This window comes from Corythoichthys intestinalis, chromosome 5 (assembly GCF_030265065.1).
Source record: "Corythoichthys intestinalis isolate RoL2023-P3 chromosome 5, ASM3026506v1, whole genome shotgun sequence".
NCBI lineage: Eukaryota > Metazoa > Chordata > Actinopteri > Syngnathiformes > Syngnathidae > Corythoichthys > Corythoichthys intestinalis.
In genome coordinates this window covers 1293987-1309956 of record NC_080399.1, presented here as the reverse complement: position 1 = coordinate 1309956, position 15970 = coordinate 1293987, and the positions used below count along the sequence as shown (strand labels likewise).

At 39.2% G+C, this 15970-nt stretch overlaps 1 long non-coding RNA gene across 1 annotated transcript in view; it reads left to right on the top strand.

Annotated features, from left to right (window-relative positions):
- The first annotated feature begins 2028 nt into the window (after window positions 1-2028).
- LOC130916828 (uncharacterized) overlaps window positions 2029-15970 on the top strand; it is a 56726-nt gene continuing 42784 nt past the window's right edge. Inside the window, exon 1 of the long non-coding RNA XR_009063348.1 lies at window positions 2029-2060. This is a non-coding gene — a long non-coding RNA (uncharacterized LOC130916828). The remainder of the gene's footprint in view (window positions 2061-15970) is intronic.

Below are 15970 nucleotides of genomic sequence, written 5' to 3'. Positions count from 1 at the left end.
CCCAGTTCTGGACCAGGGCATAACTGTAAACCTTAGACCCTAATCAACAGAAGTCTCAAAGGGCTTTACAGAGGCAATATGATACACAATTAGAAATGAAGCAACAAAGATGAATAGATACAGTTCAAGTCCTGGGTATCCCCTATCCTTAAGACCCTCCATGCCGGCAAGGAAAAACTCCAAAAACTCCAGAGTCAATTGGGAGAAAAATGAGAAACCTTTGGGAGTACCACAGTCAGGAGAGATCCACTCCCAGGACGGATAGACAGGAACCCCAGAACGGCTAATGGGAATTAGCAAGCGAAATTATAGTCCGTAAAAATACAGTGGAGTAAAGGAGCAAGAAGAAGTCCCTCTAGTCAGATGAGACGGGGGTAGCAGCGAGGACGTCCATCCAGCCAGGGGTCCGGACAGTCAGGAGGCTGCAGCTGAAAAATAGCCCTTCCCCAGAGGGGAGGGGGGAAAGGGGACACCGGGTGACTAGTGATGAAGAGACTAGACAACTAGATATTAACATTGGAAAATAGAAATAAAGTAAGACAAGTGGTAGGTAGAGTAAGAAAAGGAGATAGAACTCAGCGGCTGTACTGCCCCCAGCATTATAGCTTCTAGTGCAGCTTAGACTAAACTGAGTCTACTCCGACTTCAACTAGCCTAACCATAAGCTTTGTCGAATAGGAACGTTTTTAATCTAAGCTTAAATGTGCAGACTGTCTCGGCTTCTTTAATACTAGCTGGAAGCTGATTCCATAAAACGGGCTTGGTGGCTAAAGGCTCTAGCTCCGACAGTACTTTTATAAACCCTGGGAACTACCAGTAGACCTGCATTCTGAGATCGGAGTGTTTTGTTGGGGCGGTATGGAACCAGCGCATCTGTGAGATAAGGTGGCCTCAACCCATTAATGGTCTTAAATGTAAGAAGGAGTATTTTAAATTTAATTCTAAACTCGACTGGGAGCCAGTGAAGTGCCTGGAGCACAGGGGTGATGTGCTCTCTTCTATTGGTTCCTGTTAAAAGTCTTGCTGCTGCGTTTTGGACTAGCTGAAGACCTTTTAGAGAGCTTTTAGGACAAGCTGCAAGTAGGGAGTTACAGTAATCCAATCTCGATGTAACGAATGCGTGAATTAATTTTTCTGCATCGCTTTTAGATAAAATATTTCTAATTTTGGCGATGTTGCGCAGGCGAAAGAAAGCCGTTCTACAGGTTTGTTTAATGTGTGCTTTAAACGATAAGTCAGGGTCAAATAAAACTCCTAGGTTTTTAACTGTGGCGCTGGAGGCTACACTTACATTGTCCAGAGTGACTATCTGGGCAGCTAAAGAGTCTCTAACACTTTTCGGGCCTATTATAAGGACTTCTGTCTTTTCAGGGTTAAGTAGAAGATAGTTAGTGCTCATCCAGGTTTTTATATCTCGGCCTGACCTGCTCAGGTTTAATTGATAAATACAGTTGTGTGTCGTCAGCGTAACAATGAAAGTTAATGCTATGTTTTCTGATGATATTACCTAGAGGAAGCATATACAGCGTAAACAAGATGGGTCCGAGGACAGATCCTTGCGGCACACCATAACTAACTCCAGAGTACGATGATGATTGCTGGTTTACATTGACAAACTGGTACCTATTAGATAAATATGATTTAAAGTGCTTGTGACACGAAAAAGCATGTTTATTTCATAATACACGCGGTATTTTATGCTCCTGAATGATATGGACCGCTTGAATGTGTGTGGAAGCGATCGCTATATTTATTTAGTTTTTTGAATCCCGCGCCAGGAAAATGAGTGACTTCCGGCTTCGGTCTCGCATTGAGGAGGAGGGCGCTGTGACGTGTACGGTAGAAGACGTCCTCTTCACGCTACAGTGTACTGTTGTGTATGAGGACGAAGGATTCAGCTGATTTTGCGGATTAATACTTTTATTTTTTGCATCACGCCAGCCAAACGGCTGCAGAAAAATCATTCTGTATGCGGGAGAGGCGTATGCGCCTTTTTGGAGTTTCAAAAGGTTCCCATTCACCGTGGATATTTACTGTGAGACCATTGGACTTACAAGGAAGTGAGTAAACATCTTGTTTTGTATTATGTCAAATACGAATACAGTGATTACAAAGTAAACACTATAAAATTCCTTTAAATAAAGGACTACTTACGTTTGATCATTGATAGGCATGTAAAAAGCTATCCTCACGCTCATTAGCAGTTAGCACGTTAGCTACACAACAATTCCAGCCACCCTCCTCCAGGGAACGAACTGTAAATTGCTCTCCGCCGGGCGGTTTGCCGATCCGCAAAGAAACTCGACAACCGGGTCGTCATGTCAAATAATCCAGGCTAGTTATGTGTGATTTTCCACTTCGAAGACTTTGAAACATCCCTCGGTTCGGGTTAGCATGTCGGCTAGCTGTCACTCCTTCTGGTCTGTTTACATTCTCCGAAGCCGGGGAAGGGAAATGACATATGTCCGATTTAGGTGTCATAAAATATCGTTCGGCAGGTGTGACAGTAAAGGTAAAGTCGACTGTTTTGACCATTATGGAGTAATTTTGCCATGTCGTCTTGAATAAATGGATTTTTATGATTTTATATTCCATTTAGCACAAGTTATTTGTCATGACCATGCCATTTATTTAGCAATTGGGGAAAGTACTTGGGTAAAAAGAATATCCTGTAAAAATATTGAAGTAAAGAGACAGAAACAATGACATTTTGCCGCTCTCTTCGTCTCGTTTTCCTCATTGTGAATAGTTCCCCCTCGACGGGCTGACTGGTCCTTCTCAAGCCATTTATATAGCTATTGGGGAAAATACTTGGATAAAAAGAATATCCTGTAAAAATATTGGGAGTAGAGAGAGTGAAACAATGACATTTTGCAGCTCTCTTCGTCTCGTTTTCCTCGTTCTGAACAATTCCCCCTCAATGGGCTGAATAGTAAAACCGATGAGCCTAGTCTACCGCTGACGTCATCCACCTGTTGGGGACGCTAAAGCCCTATAATTGTAGGCGTGGCTAACCGGCAGATTAAAAGACTAATTTCTCGTCATCTGCGCTTTGCTAAATTGTTGTATATGGTCGAATCGTCTCAAAATATGATTCTAATTCACATAATAATGCCATTTAAGACTTTTTTTCTGGTGTCGTATGCTCTTTAAACCAGCAGAGGGCTGCTCCTCTAATGCCTATGTCACATTCTAATCTCTGCAATAAGATATTATGGTCGATTGTGTGAATGGAATGGTAATGGGAAAGTTTTTTCACTTGTTTAATCTATGTCATGCTCCATAATACAAGAGATTCCAGTGAATTACAAAATGATGAGAGTCAACTTTAACAAGCACATGATGACACCAAGAAAAGTGGAGCAAGCATGGTCTTCCTCACTCACAGCAAAGAATGTCACATGCCGAGAATTCCGGCCCACGGAGCGTCCGCCCTTGTGAGGGACCTTTGTAATGCATCATGGGAGATAAGGCCAAGAGCTCGGAGGTTTCTTCACTCCTTGATAGGATAAGGAGCAGCTATTTGAAATGTTTCTTCACACTTAAGGCGAGTCGAGGTGACGGCGTGAGAAAACGTCCGTGCCGCACTCCAAATCATTCACTGCCTCGGACGGTGATAGATGTCCAAATGGAAGAGGCTGGCACTGACCGGTTGAATGTTCCGTAAGGATTTGGGCCACTTCAGTGTCACTTCCTAGTTTCTACCTGTTTGGGGGGGAAATACCAGGTCACTTCTTGTCAATTTTATGTTGTTTTGGGTCACTTCCTGTTGATTTTAGGTTGCTTTGTATCAATTCCTGTCGAGTTTAGGTCACTTTCTATTGGTTTTGGGTCACTTCCTGTTGATTTTAGGTCACTTTTTGTTGGTTTGGTTCACTTCCTGTCAATTTTATGTTGGTTTGGGTCACTTCCTGTTGATTTTAGGTTGCTTTGTATCAGTTTTGGGTCACTTCCTGTCGAGATTAGGTCTCTTTCTATTGGCTTTGGTCACTTCCTGTCAATTTTAGGTCACTTTTTGTTGGTTTTGGGTCACTTCCTGTTGATTTTAGGTCACTTTTTGTTGGTTTGGGTCAATTCCTGTTGATTTTAGGTTGCTTTGTATCAATTTTGGGTCACTTCCTGTCGAGATTAGGTCTCTTTCTATTGGCTTTGGTCACTTCATGTCAATTTTAGGTCACTTTCTATTGGTTTTGGGTCACTTCCTGTTGATTTTAGGTCACTTTTTGTTGGTTTGGTTCACTTCCTGTCAATTTTGGGTCACTTTCTGGCGATATTACGTCACTTTCCAACCAATAGGGTCACTTCCTGTCAATTTTAGGTCACTTTCTATTGGTTTGGGTCACTTCCTGTCAATTTGAGGTCACTTTCTATTGGTTTTGGGTCATTTCCTGTTGGTTTTTGGGGCCATATCTATTGGTTTTGGGTCACTTTCTGTCAATTTTGGGTCCATTTCTGGCGATATTATGTGACTTTCCAACCAATAGGGTCACTTCCTGTCAAATTTAGGTCACTTTCTATTGGTTTGGGTCACTTCCTGTCAATTTGAGGTCACTCTCTATTGGTTTTGGGTCATTTCCTGTTGGTTTTTGGGGCCATATCTATTGGTTTTGGGTCACTTTCTGTCAATTTTGGGTCACTTCCTGGTGGTTTTATGTCACTTTCTATTGTTTTTGGGTCACTCCCTGTAAATTTTAGGTAATTGTTGGTTTAAGTCACTTCCTGTCAATTTCAGGTCACTTTCTATTGGTTTTGGTCATTTCCTGTTGGTTTTTGGGGCCATTTCTATTGGTTTTGGGTCACTTTCTGTCCATTTTGGGGCACTTCCTGGTGGTTTTATGTCACTTTCTATTGGTTTTGGGTCACTCCCTGTAAATTGTAGGTAACTTTTTGTTGGTTTAAGACACTTCCTGTCAATTTGAGGTCACTTTCTATTGGTTTTGGGTCATTTCCTGTTGGTTTTTGGGGCCATTTCTATTGGTTTTGGGTCACTTTCTGTCAATTTTGGGTCACTTCCTGGTGGTTTTATGTCACTTTCTATTGGTTTTGGGTCACTCCCTGTAAATTGTAGGTAACTTTTTGTTGGTTTAAGTCACTTCCTGTCAATTTGAGGTCACTTTCTATTGGTTTTGGGTCATTTCCTGTTGGTTTTTTGGGCCATTTCTATTGGTTTTGGGTCACTTTCTGTCAATTTTGGGTCACTTCCTGGTGGTTTTATGTCACTTTCTATTGGTTTTGGGTCACTCCCTGTAAATTTTAGGTAACTTTTTGTTGGTTTAAGTCACTTTCTGTCAATTTGAGGTCACTTTCTATTGGTTTTGGGTCATTTCCTGTTGGTTTTTGGGGCCATTTCTATTGGTTTTGCGTCACTTTCTGTCAATTTTGGGTCACTTCCTGGTGGTTTTATGTCACTTTCTATTGGTTTTGGGTCACTCCCTGTAAATTTTAGGTAACTTTTTGTTGGTTTAAGTCAGTTCCTGTCAATTTGAGGTCACTTTCTATTGGTTTTGGGTCATTTCCTGTTGGTTTTTGGGGCCATTTCTATTGGTTTTGGGTCACTTCCTGTCAATATTGGGTCACTTCCTGGTGATATTATGTCACTTTCTATTGGTTTTGGGTCACTCCCTATAAACTTTTTGTCGGTTTAAGTCACTTCCTATTAATTTTAAATCACTTCCTATTGGTTTTGGGTCACTTCATGTATATTTTGCGGAAATCTTGGTTACTTGTCACTCACTATTTTTGGTGTAATCCTGGGTCACTTCCTGTTGAATTCAGGTCACTTTCTGTCACTTCCTGTTGATTATGGGCCACTTTCTGCCAAATCAGGGTTGTTCATTTTTGGATGACTACCTGCTAATTGTAGAATAATCCTGGGTCAACTCCTGTTCATTTCAGGTCACTTTCTGTTGGGTTTACGTGTTTTCCTGTTGATGTTTGGACAACTCTGGGTCATTTCCTTCTGCATTTGTGTCGATTCCTGTTAATTTTGTGGCAATTTCACGTCAATTCTGGCTCACTAAATCTAGGAAAAACCGTGTCAGAATCCAATCCATTTTGACCCAGCTGCCAACCCTCCCAATTAAAACGGTTGGACTTTTATCGCCGTAAATGGCAGGTGACAACTGACTTCACACAGGGCGCCTTCTTCTCAAGAGCAGCTGCGGCCGTCGCTGCTCTCTTGGCTGGCTAACCTTTCAGATGTGAGCGCGAAGTATGCTAACGAGTCCATCTTGTGTGGACTCCTTTGTGGGCTCGGAAACCGAGGGAGCCAAATTGGCTTTCTGGGACGAACCGTGAGGTTAATAGTGGGCATTTAAGCAGATAAACTAGCAGTGATGAAGATCTCATAATCTTTTAGTGGCCATCTTGTTGTTGAAGCACAGCTGCAATTGAGAACTTGGGGGCCTCAATTTTGATAGACTATAGAAAAAAAAACAGTGCATCTTGATTTTAATCTAGGTCCAATACTGACCTACAGACAGTCAACACGTGGCCTAAACCAGTCAAGTGCAAAATCCTAGCCACAAACGCGGATTACCTTCAGTCAAATCAAAATAGTCCACGTTGGTCACATGATCTCCTCTGTGGCTCTGAAACATGATGACAGTGAGTTCGTGATTAATCTGTCAAATAATTTTGGGATTAATCGATGAATCTGTTAGATTATGTCAAATAATTTTGGGATTAATCGATGAATTTGATAGATTAAATTGTAAAACCCTCCCCAAAATTGGGGCAATCCAATCAAGTTGATCAATGAATCTATGTATTGTAACATTGCCATTTGAAATGGATTGATCATTGCCAGTGAAATACAATCATTAGCAGTGAATGCGTTCATGATAGATTCATCTGTCAAATTATTTTGTGATGAACCAATGAATTTGATGGATTCATCCAAAAAATGTTTTTTCAATGAATCTGAATTTCAACATATGTGAAAAAACAAAAACTGTGTGGAAAAACACAGTAAATTTAAGTGTTTTACTAGAAAAAATGCCTTACTATACATGATCTGTCATTTTTTTCGAGAAAAACGCCTTACTTTACATGGTCAAAAAAAATTTCTAGAAAAACGCATTACTATACGTGGTCGATTTAGAGAATGAAAAATGCCTTACTATATAGAGTCAATTTTTTTTTCTAGAAAAAAACGCTTTACTACAAAACTCGATTTTTTTTTCTTGAAAAACGCCTTACTATACATGTTGGGTGGATTTTTTCATGACAAAAAATACCTTAATATACATGTCAATTTTTTTTCTAGAAAAACGCCTTACTATACATGGTTGATTTTTTTTTTTTTTCTCGAAAAACGCCTTACTATACATGGTCAATTTTTTTCAAGAAAGAACGTCTTACTATACATGGTGGGTCAGTTTTTTTTCCCCTACAAAAACACCTTACTATCCATGGTTGATTTTTTTCATGACAAAAAATGCCTAATAAAGTACATGGTTGATTGAGAGGGAAAAAATGTCTTTTTATACATGGTCGATTTTTTTCATGACAAAAAATACCTTACTATATATGGTCAAAAAAAAATTCTAGAAAAACGCATTACTATACGTGGTCGATTTAGAGAATTAAAAATGCCTTACTATACAGTCGATTTTTTTCTAGAAAAAAAAAACGCTTTACTACAATAGTCGATTTTTTTTCTCTAGAAAAACGCCTTACTATATATGGTGGGTCGATTTTTTCATGACAAAAAATACCTTAATATACATGTCTTTTTTTTTCTAGAAAAACGCCTTACTATACATGGTCGATATATCGAATAAAAAAACGCCTTACTATAAATGGTCGATATTTTTCATGACAAAAAATGCCATAATATACATGGTCGGTCAAAAAAAATTTTTTTGAAAAACGTGATTTTTTTTTTTTTCGAAAAACGCCTTACTATACATGGTCGATTTTTTTCAAGAAAGAACGCGTTACTATACATGGTCTATTTTTCGAGAAAAACACCTTACGATACATGGTGGGTCAGTTCTTTTTTCCTAAGCAAACACCTTACTATCCATGGTCGATTTTTTTTCATGAAAAAAATTGCCTAATAAAGTACATAGTTGATTGAGAGGGAAAAAAGTCTTACTATACATGGTCGTTATTTTTCATGACAAAAAATACCTTACTATATATGGTCAAAAAAAATTTCTCGAAAAACGCCTTACTATACATGGTTGATATATCGAATAAAAAAACACCTTACTATCCATGATCGATTTTTTTCATGACAAAAAATGCCTAATAAAGTACATAGTTGATTGAGAGGGAGAAAATGTCTTACTATACATGGTCGGTTTTTTTCATGACAAAAAATACCTTTCTTTACATGGTCAAATTTTTTTTCTAGAAAAACGCATTACTATACGTGGTCGATTTAGAGAATTAAAAATGCCTTACTATACAGTCGATTTTTTTCTAGATAAAAAACGCTTTACTACAATAGTCGATTTTTTTTTCTAGAAAAACGCCTCACGGTGGGTCGTTTTTTTCATGACAAAAAAATACCTTAATATACATGTCAATTATTTTTCTAGAAAAACGCCTTACTATACATAGTTAATTTTTTTTTTTTTTCTCGAAGAACGCCTTACTATACATGGTCGATTTTATTCAAGAAAGAATGCATTAGTATACATGGTCAATTTTTTTCCCAGAAAAACACCTTACGATACATGGTGGGTCAGTTTTTTTTCCTACAAAAACACCTTACTATCCATGGTCGATTTATTTCATGACAAAAAATGCCTAATAAAGTACATGGTTGATTGAGAGGGGAAAATGCCTTACTATGCATGGTCGATTTTTTTCATGACAAAAATTACATTACTATATATGGTCAAAATTTTTTCTAGAAAAAGACATTACTTTATGTGGTCGATTTAGAGAATTAAAAATGCCTTACTATTCAGTTGATTTATTTTCTAGAAAAAACGCTTTACTACAATAGTCGATTTTTTTTCTAGAAAAACGCCTTACTATACATGGTTGATTTTTATTTTTTCTCGAAAAACACCGTACTATACATGGTCGATTTTTTTCAAGAAAGAAAGCATTACTATCCATGGTCGATTTTTTTTCATGACAAAAAATGCCTTACTATACATGGTCGTCGATTTATTTTATTTTTTTTTTAGAAAAACGCCTTACTATACATGGTTTATTTTTTTCTAAAAAGAACCAGGCAAATTATGTCACTATCTCCATTTATGTCCAGCTTGGATCTTTTACATCCATTCAAAAGTGAGATCATTTGCCAGATGACACAAAATGACATTTGTCAAAAGCATTCATTGATTCTCATAGCAGTGCCATGTCATAATTATGACAGGCTCATGGCGCCACTGTCAAATAAAGCGTTACTAGAAATACCATAACTAGCAATTAATGAAAAAATGGAAACGTAACTGAAGAAATAATCAGCACAGAACATGAATTTTGATTCTTATTTACATCTGTAGTGCTGCAATGCATGCCAGGAGGCATGCAAGGGAGCAGTGATGGCCAAATGAAGCTTCTTGAAGCAATGAACCTTTGCAGTCAAAGCTTCATGGTAGTTCATTTGGTTTTGTGACAGTCATATGATGCCGCTGTCAAATAAAGTGTTACCGGTAATATCTTCTGGTGTAAATATCCCATAATACAGTGAGGACAGCTGCGGCTTATCTATGAACAAATGTCGTTTTCGTGTCACATTTGGTGGGTGGCGGCTTATAGTAAGGTGCGCCTAATAGTGCGAAAATTACGGCAGGTGAGGCTTACAGTCTGGTGTGGCTGATCTATGGACAAATGCTGTTTTCCTGTGAAATTTGTGGGGTTCGACTTATAGTCCAAAAATTACAGTAATCTAGTTGATCAATGAATCTATGTATTGTAACATTGCCAGGATAAAAATCATTTTTGTGATTAATCAATGAATTTGATGGCTTCATCAAAAAAAATGTTTTCGCAATTTAGCTATGAATTCTAATGTCTGGTACCGTCATTGGCTCTAAAATATGATGATTGGCTGTAAATGAGTTCTTATTTTTACAATCACTACTAATTGCTATCCCCCAGTTCTTGTTGTTTTGCCTCTCATCAGCCATTTGTTCTTTTTCCCACGCTGCGCTGCACACGCCGGGCTTATCTGAACAATGCTGGAAATAGTCGCGCGGCCAGGCGAGGGCACGTCGGCCGAGAGCAAATGCCATTTAACGACCCCGCGCAGCTGTTACCCGGCGGCCATCAAAGACAGTTCAGCCAGGCTGCCCGCGCTCTATTGTCAAAGCGGCCAAGTTTAGCTCGGCGGGCTTTCGACGCATACTACGATGTATACGAACCGATTTATCGGCACTCCCGCACGGATTCCGTGGGACTTTCTCAATAAATTTATTGCGACCGAGCCGGCGTGTTCTATCTTGACCTTGAAATAACTTGACGACTGATGGATTTGAATCACAAGCCACGCGGTGCAGAGGTTGCCTTACTAGTGTGCATGATAGCATTTGACTAGTGGCTGTGTGAAAGTTTCACTAAGAATGTTTCTTTAGCCATAGACTTCATAATACTTGACATGACATGGGAAACGGGGCAGATCCATAGGGGGCCTATTTTTAAAAACTTCCAATATTTTCAAAACCAAAACTGCTACCGACCCAAAACCAAAACAGGCACCTGATATGAGTCTCCATGAGCAGCGGCATCAAAAAATTCAAAGTCGTTCCCTTAAAGCAGAAATGTGAAGTAATTTCATAACATGCCAAATAGGGTCACAATTAAAGTAATTAAACATTGTCCAACAAATAAAGCATGGAAAAATCATTTATATGTTGTATACCGTATTGGCCCGAATATAAGACGGTGTTTTGTCGTCTTATAATCGCGTTCTAGACGTTATACCCATTCACAACGCTAGATGACGCCAGATATCAATAAAGCGATGTTCTGTCATGATCTCAGCGGTCTAGACATTTTACCCATTCACGACGCTAGATGGCGCCAGATATCATTGAAGTGATTTTCTGTCATGACATCTCAGATATCTCAAGTTTAACCAGTTGGCATTACTTTATTGGTTTTTCCTTCTTCAGATTTGTTTCAAGACTACAATTACAGTTAGATTTCACTTTGATGGTTAATGCAGTTATTGCAATTTTGTTGTTTCATCACAATAGATGTGTTTATTTACATTTCAAAAACCCGAAGTCATTCATTTACAAATGTGGTTCCACTTAAGTTTACATATTTAAATGTTCAGATGTTAAGATTTGAATGAGGCAAAATAACATGCTTTTTCTCTCAAATATATTGTTATAATCATTTGTTTCGGATGTACTGTAATTATTTTGTGTATAAAAAATAATTTGGGGTTCAAAAAGTTTTTTTCAAACTTGAGTCTTGAAAAAGAGGGGGTCGTCTTATAATCAGGGTCGTCTTATATTCGGGCCAATACAGTATTTGACAAAATAATCGCGTTTCCAAAGTTCGAGCCTGAAAGGGGACGAACCCAGAAGTGATACGTCACACAGGGAATAGCGATGGCAGCTCCATACATACGGCCGCCATACAAAGCCATTCAAACAATGATTCAAACAGCGATATAAGCGATAGATTGAGCTCAAGGGAGGAGATCCAAGTTTTTGAAGAGTTGGAGGAGGAGGTTGGAATTTTATGTTGGACCTAACATGTATTAGCCAGACGCTAATCAGGATGCAAACAATGTGCCTAGACTACCTGACATGGAATGGATACAAGACCCATCGAGATTACAAGATTGGTAAGATATAGGCTGTTATTATTTTCATCATTTGAAAATGCAGGAATTTTGCAAAACATAATTTTATGTTTTTGTCCATCTGATGACATTGTTTAAAAAAAATAATAATCAGACTTCATGTTCATTTTGGCAGATCTTGTGCATATAAAATAATTATATAAAAACGTTGGGGGGAAAGAAGGAGATGAGTCGTTGATGGCTTTCTCCACTTTATTGTGGCAACAATAAGAAAACAAAAAAATAGCGGACTGCCGCCACATTTGACCACGAAGTTTTGCTTCTCGCTGATCTCCTCCTCGCCTCCTACTACTCCAGCGTCTCTTAGACGGATCGTGCATAGCGTCTTATTATGAACTTTTTGTTTACAAATGTATCGAACACACGACGTGCTGACAACTTTGTTTCTTTATTAACACATGGAGCTAACAGTACGAACACAGCTCGGGGCTCTCGGCAGGAAGTGGCGTCTAACGGCGTGAGGAAATGTAGTTTTTTCACACAAGCGAACAGATTACAAAGCACCATTTCAGCGTTGACCCGAGCAGAGGTTGCGCTAGACATTTTCGTTGTCTGTCATTTTGACTGACAGGGTCATAAAATCCGGTCATAATCTATTTTTACCCGTCACTTAAATTTTTAAAATGATAATGATGACATATTCAATAGTATTTAGTTTTCATTCATTTTTAATTAATATTTTAACGCTTGCTTGGCGGCGAAAAATTAGACACGGAAGTCTTGGTATTTTTCTCCCTCTTTTTACTCTGCTTACCGCCAACAACACCAACAAAACAACAACTCCACCCCCAAAGAAAAAAAGGCAACTATATAGACCCCAATCACCAACGTCTCACAATGATCTTAGTTGTGGTTGTCAGCCCAAAATCTTCTAAATATATATTAAATGCATCTCACCAGATATAAAATGACTACTACATAGTCTGTGGTGATCGTTTGGTGCCCAGATTTCTTGTCGAATTACAGCAGTCCATCTCGCTCTCCTCTTCGGGTCTTTCAGAATACGGTAGAACTTCAAGTCTCTCCGTCTATCTTCTGTTACTGCAACCAACCGCCACACATGCCTTCACCATTTTGATTATTAATGTTAACGAGCAGAAAAACACGCCGTAATAGGAGGCACGTACGTAGCGGTAATGTGTAAACACGACAAGCTGACGGACAATATGGCGGCTCCAGTCAGGGGGGCGGAGTTGTGATGTCATGTGATTGGCGGCAATGTAGTCCACCAATTGGATGCACACCGGGTGCACCAATAAGAACCTCGCGTTGATGTGTCAATCACGGTGCCGCCGCCAGACCCCGGTGACGCTACAATATTCTGAATAGCCAACGACGTCATGCATTAAGAGAGACAATAGCTAATTAATATGCTCACTCGCCATCCTGTGGTCTGGGGTGTGAATTGCAACCTGTCAAAATGACGGACAGACTTCAATTTTTTCCGTCACCGTTTTAAAAAACCGGTCAACGACGGTAAATATTCGGTTCACGCGGCCCCTGGTCCCGAGACTACATTTCCCATGATTCACTGCGTGACCTGCGCACTCACTGATTCGCTGCCAGACATTAAAAGCAACGCGCTCGTTGTTGTTACCTGTCAGCGGCTCTCGTACGTAAAACACAAACTAGAAGGCTATCAAGCGATCACCGTGGAAGAAATGCCGAACCGTACAAATGCAATGCAATGCTTGAAGCATGAAGGCGGAAATACATAATACAAATACAAATAAATGTGCACAAACTCACCGGCGGTGTGTGTCTCTTACTGCAACGTGACCGTGAATTACCGCGACACACCCCCTTCCCGATTGACAGTGGATTAACCCTTTCGGACAACATCATAGATGACGCACAATTTAAACACGCTTAACCTAGCGAATGCAACAACAACTATGATCGGGGATTGCCACGAGTTAACTTTCGGCTAACTTCGCTAGCTTCCATTCTTCATTCCACAACAGTTGGCAGCTCTGCTTTGACAAAGTCATCAGTCATCTATCCAAAAATCACACTTACTTTTTGGCAAATCCTTGATCATAAGCTGACCGGTTGAGGAAGCAGTCATCTTCGAAGTGTTTGCAGCAGAGAACACTACTCGATGATGGCGTGAAATTCACGAAAGATGTCCATTTACGTGCCCTGCTATCCTTTGGCCACTCATACAACTTTTCATTTGAGTGAGAACAAAACATCGCCACACACCTCCGTGGCATCTTACCGAGAAGCAATGCAACAAACAATACTGTTCTATGGCGGACTTCCCTCGCACTACCTTGTGTGACGTAATTTCCGAAGATTGCTGAAGAAAAGCATTTTCGTTGTCAAGGCCGTTGCTATGGGTTAAACAAAGAATATGGAAGGGTTGCGTTAAAAAAAATAACGAAAATATGCTTATAACTGTTTAGCCATTGATATTATTCAAAAACATGGTTGGCCAACCTTACTTCACATTTCCGCTTTAAAAACCCCGATGAATTTTTTTATATAAGTATAACAAAACTTAAAATGGCTATAGAATTCTCAGATTTTACCCTAGATGTACAAAAATCACCAAATCCAGAGATAATCACCCATAAGCGGATTTTAAGGGTGCGCCTTATAGTGCGAAAATTACGGTAGTTGTGACAGAGCGTAGCTTTCAGCCTGTAGTGTGCTGTGGCAAAACCTGAAACCTTTTTAGAACCTTTTGGAATTGGAATGGCAGGTGCAAAATATGGCAGGAGATGGGTGTCAAAAAAGGAGCCCGTAAAGCCACGCCGATGTAAAGTAGTGGAAAAACAAGGTCACAAAAGCCGCGGATACTCAACAAAGTCGACGAGAAGAATACGCTTTTCTTTCGTCGAGCTCCGAAACACCATCCACTTCCACCAAAGTAGCAATTATGAGTCAGCGTGACACCGTTTTACTTTGACTTTGTTGCCATGTTGCCCTGACTTCCATCACATGAGTCACGTCTTTGGCGGTAATCCTCGTCTTGTATTTTCGTGCAATTTGTCAAAGCGCGGTAGATATAGAACAAAGATCAATCAAGATCAGACAGAAATATTACAAGGCTTGTCTTGACAAGCAAAGCGCTAATGGCGTTATTTTGAGCAAAACCAGGCAAACACAAAGGAAACCGGGAGTGGCGTCTTCCCGTTTTAAATCGATTGAGCGTCTATCGTTGTCAACGCCAGGCAATGAGTTACAATACAAAAATAATTTGCTATTTATTCGTTCATCATCTGTATTGGTTATTAATAGGGTTGTGTTCCGATCATGTTTTTTTTGCTCCCGATCCGATCGTTTTAGTTTGAGTATCTGCCGATCCGATTGCTTTTTTTTGCTCCCGATTCAATTCCAATCATTCCCGATCATTTTTCCCGATCATATACATTTTGGCAATGCATTAAGAAAAAAATGAATAAAACTCGGACGAATATATACATTCAACATACAGTACATAAGTACTGTTTATTATGACAATAAATCCTCAAGATGGCATTTACATTATTAACATTCTTTCTCTGAGAGGGATCCACGGATAGAAAGACTTGTAATTCGTAAAGGATATATGTGACTTTGTATATTGTGACTAAATATTGCCATCTAGTGTATTTGTTGAGCTTTCAGTAAATAATACTGTAGCCATTTAACTGTTCTGCCCAAATGCATGATGGGAAGTGCAACCATGACTGTGTGTAGTGGCACCAATTGATATATCTTCTCTGCATTGGGAAAGAACATAGTAGTTGATCCTTTTCTTAACACCCAACCTTTCTTCCCCATATTGCCTCCCACGTTATTTTTAATTGCTGAGAGAGGTATTTTAAGGCTTTAGCCACATAAAAAATGGCTCCAAAGGCTGTCAAAATTCTCTTTACTCATTATACGCTGCCTTTTAGCGCTATCTATAGGTCAAACGGCGTCTTTATACATCGTACGCGACAATGCGTGAGAGGGTCGTGCAGCGCATGCGCTAATTATTTAACGTGATTAATTTTAAAAAATTCATTACTGCCGTTAACGCAATAAATTTGATAGCCCTACTATAAGCCAAAACTACTCTGGATGAGTGTAACACATTATGTCTGCAACGTTAAAGACAATTAGAAAACGATTCAATTAAAAAATATATATATATTAAAAAAAAGCATGTCCAATATTTTTTTGCCAATTCTGATACTTTGAAAATGACAT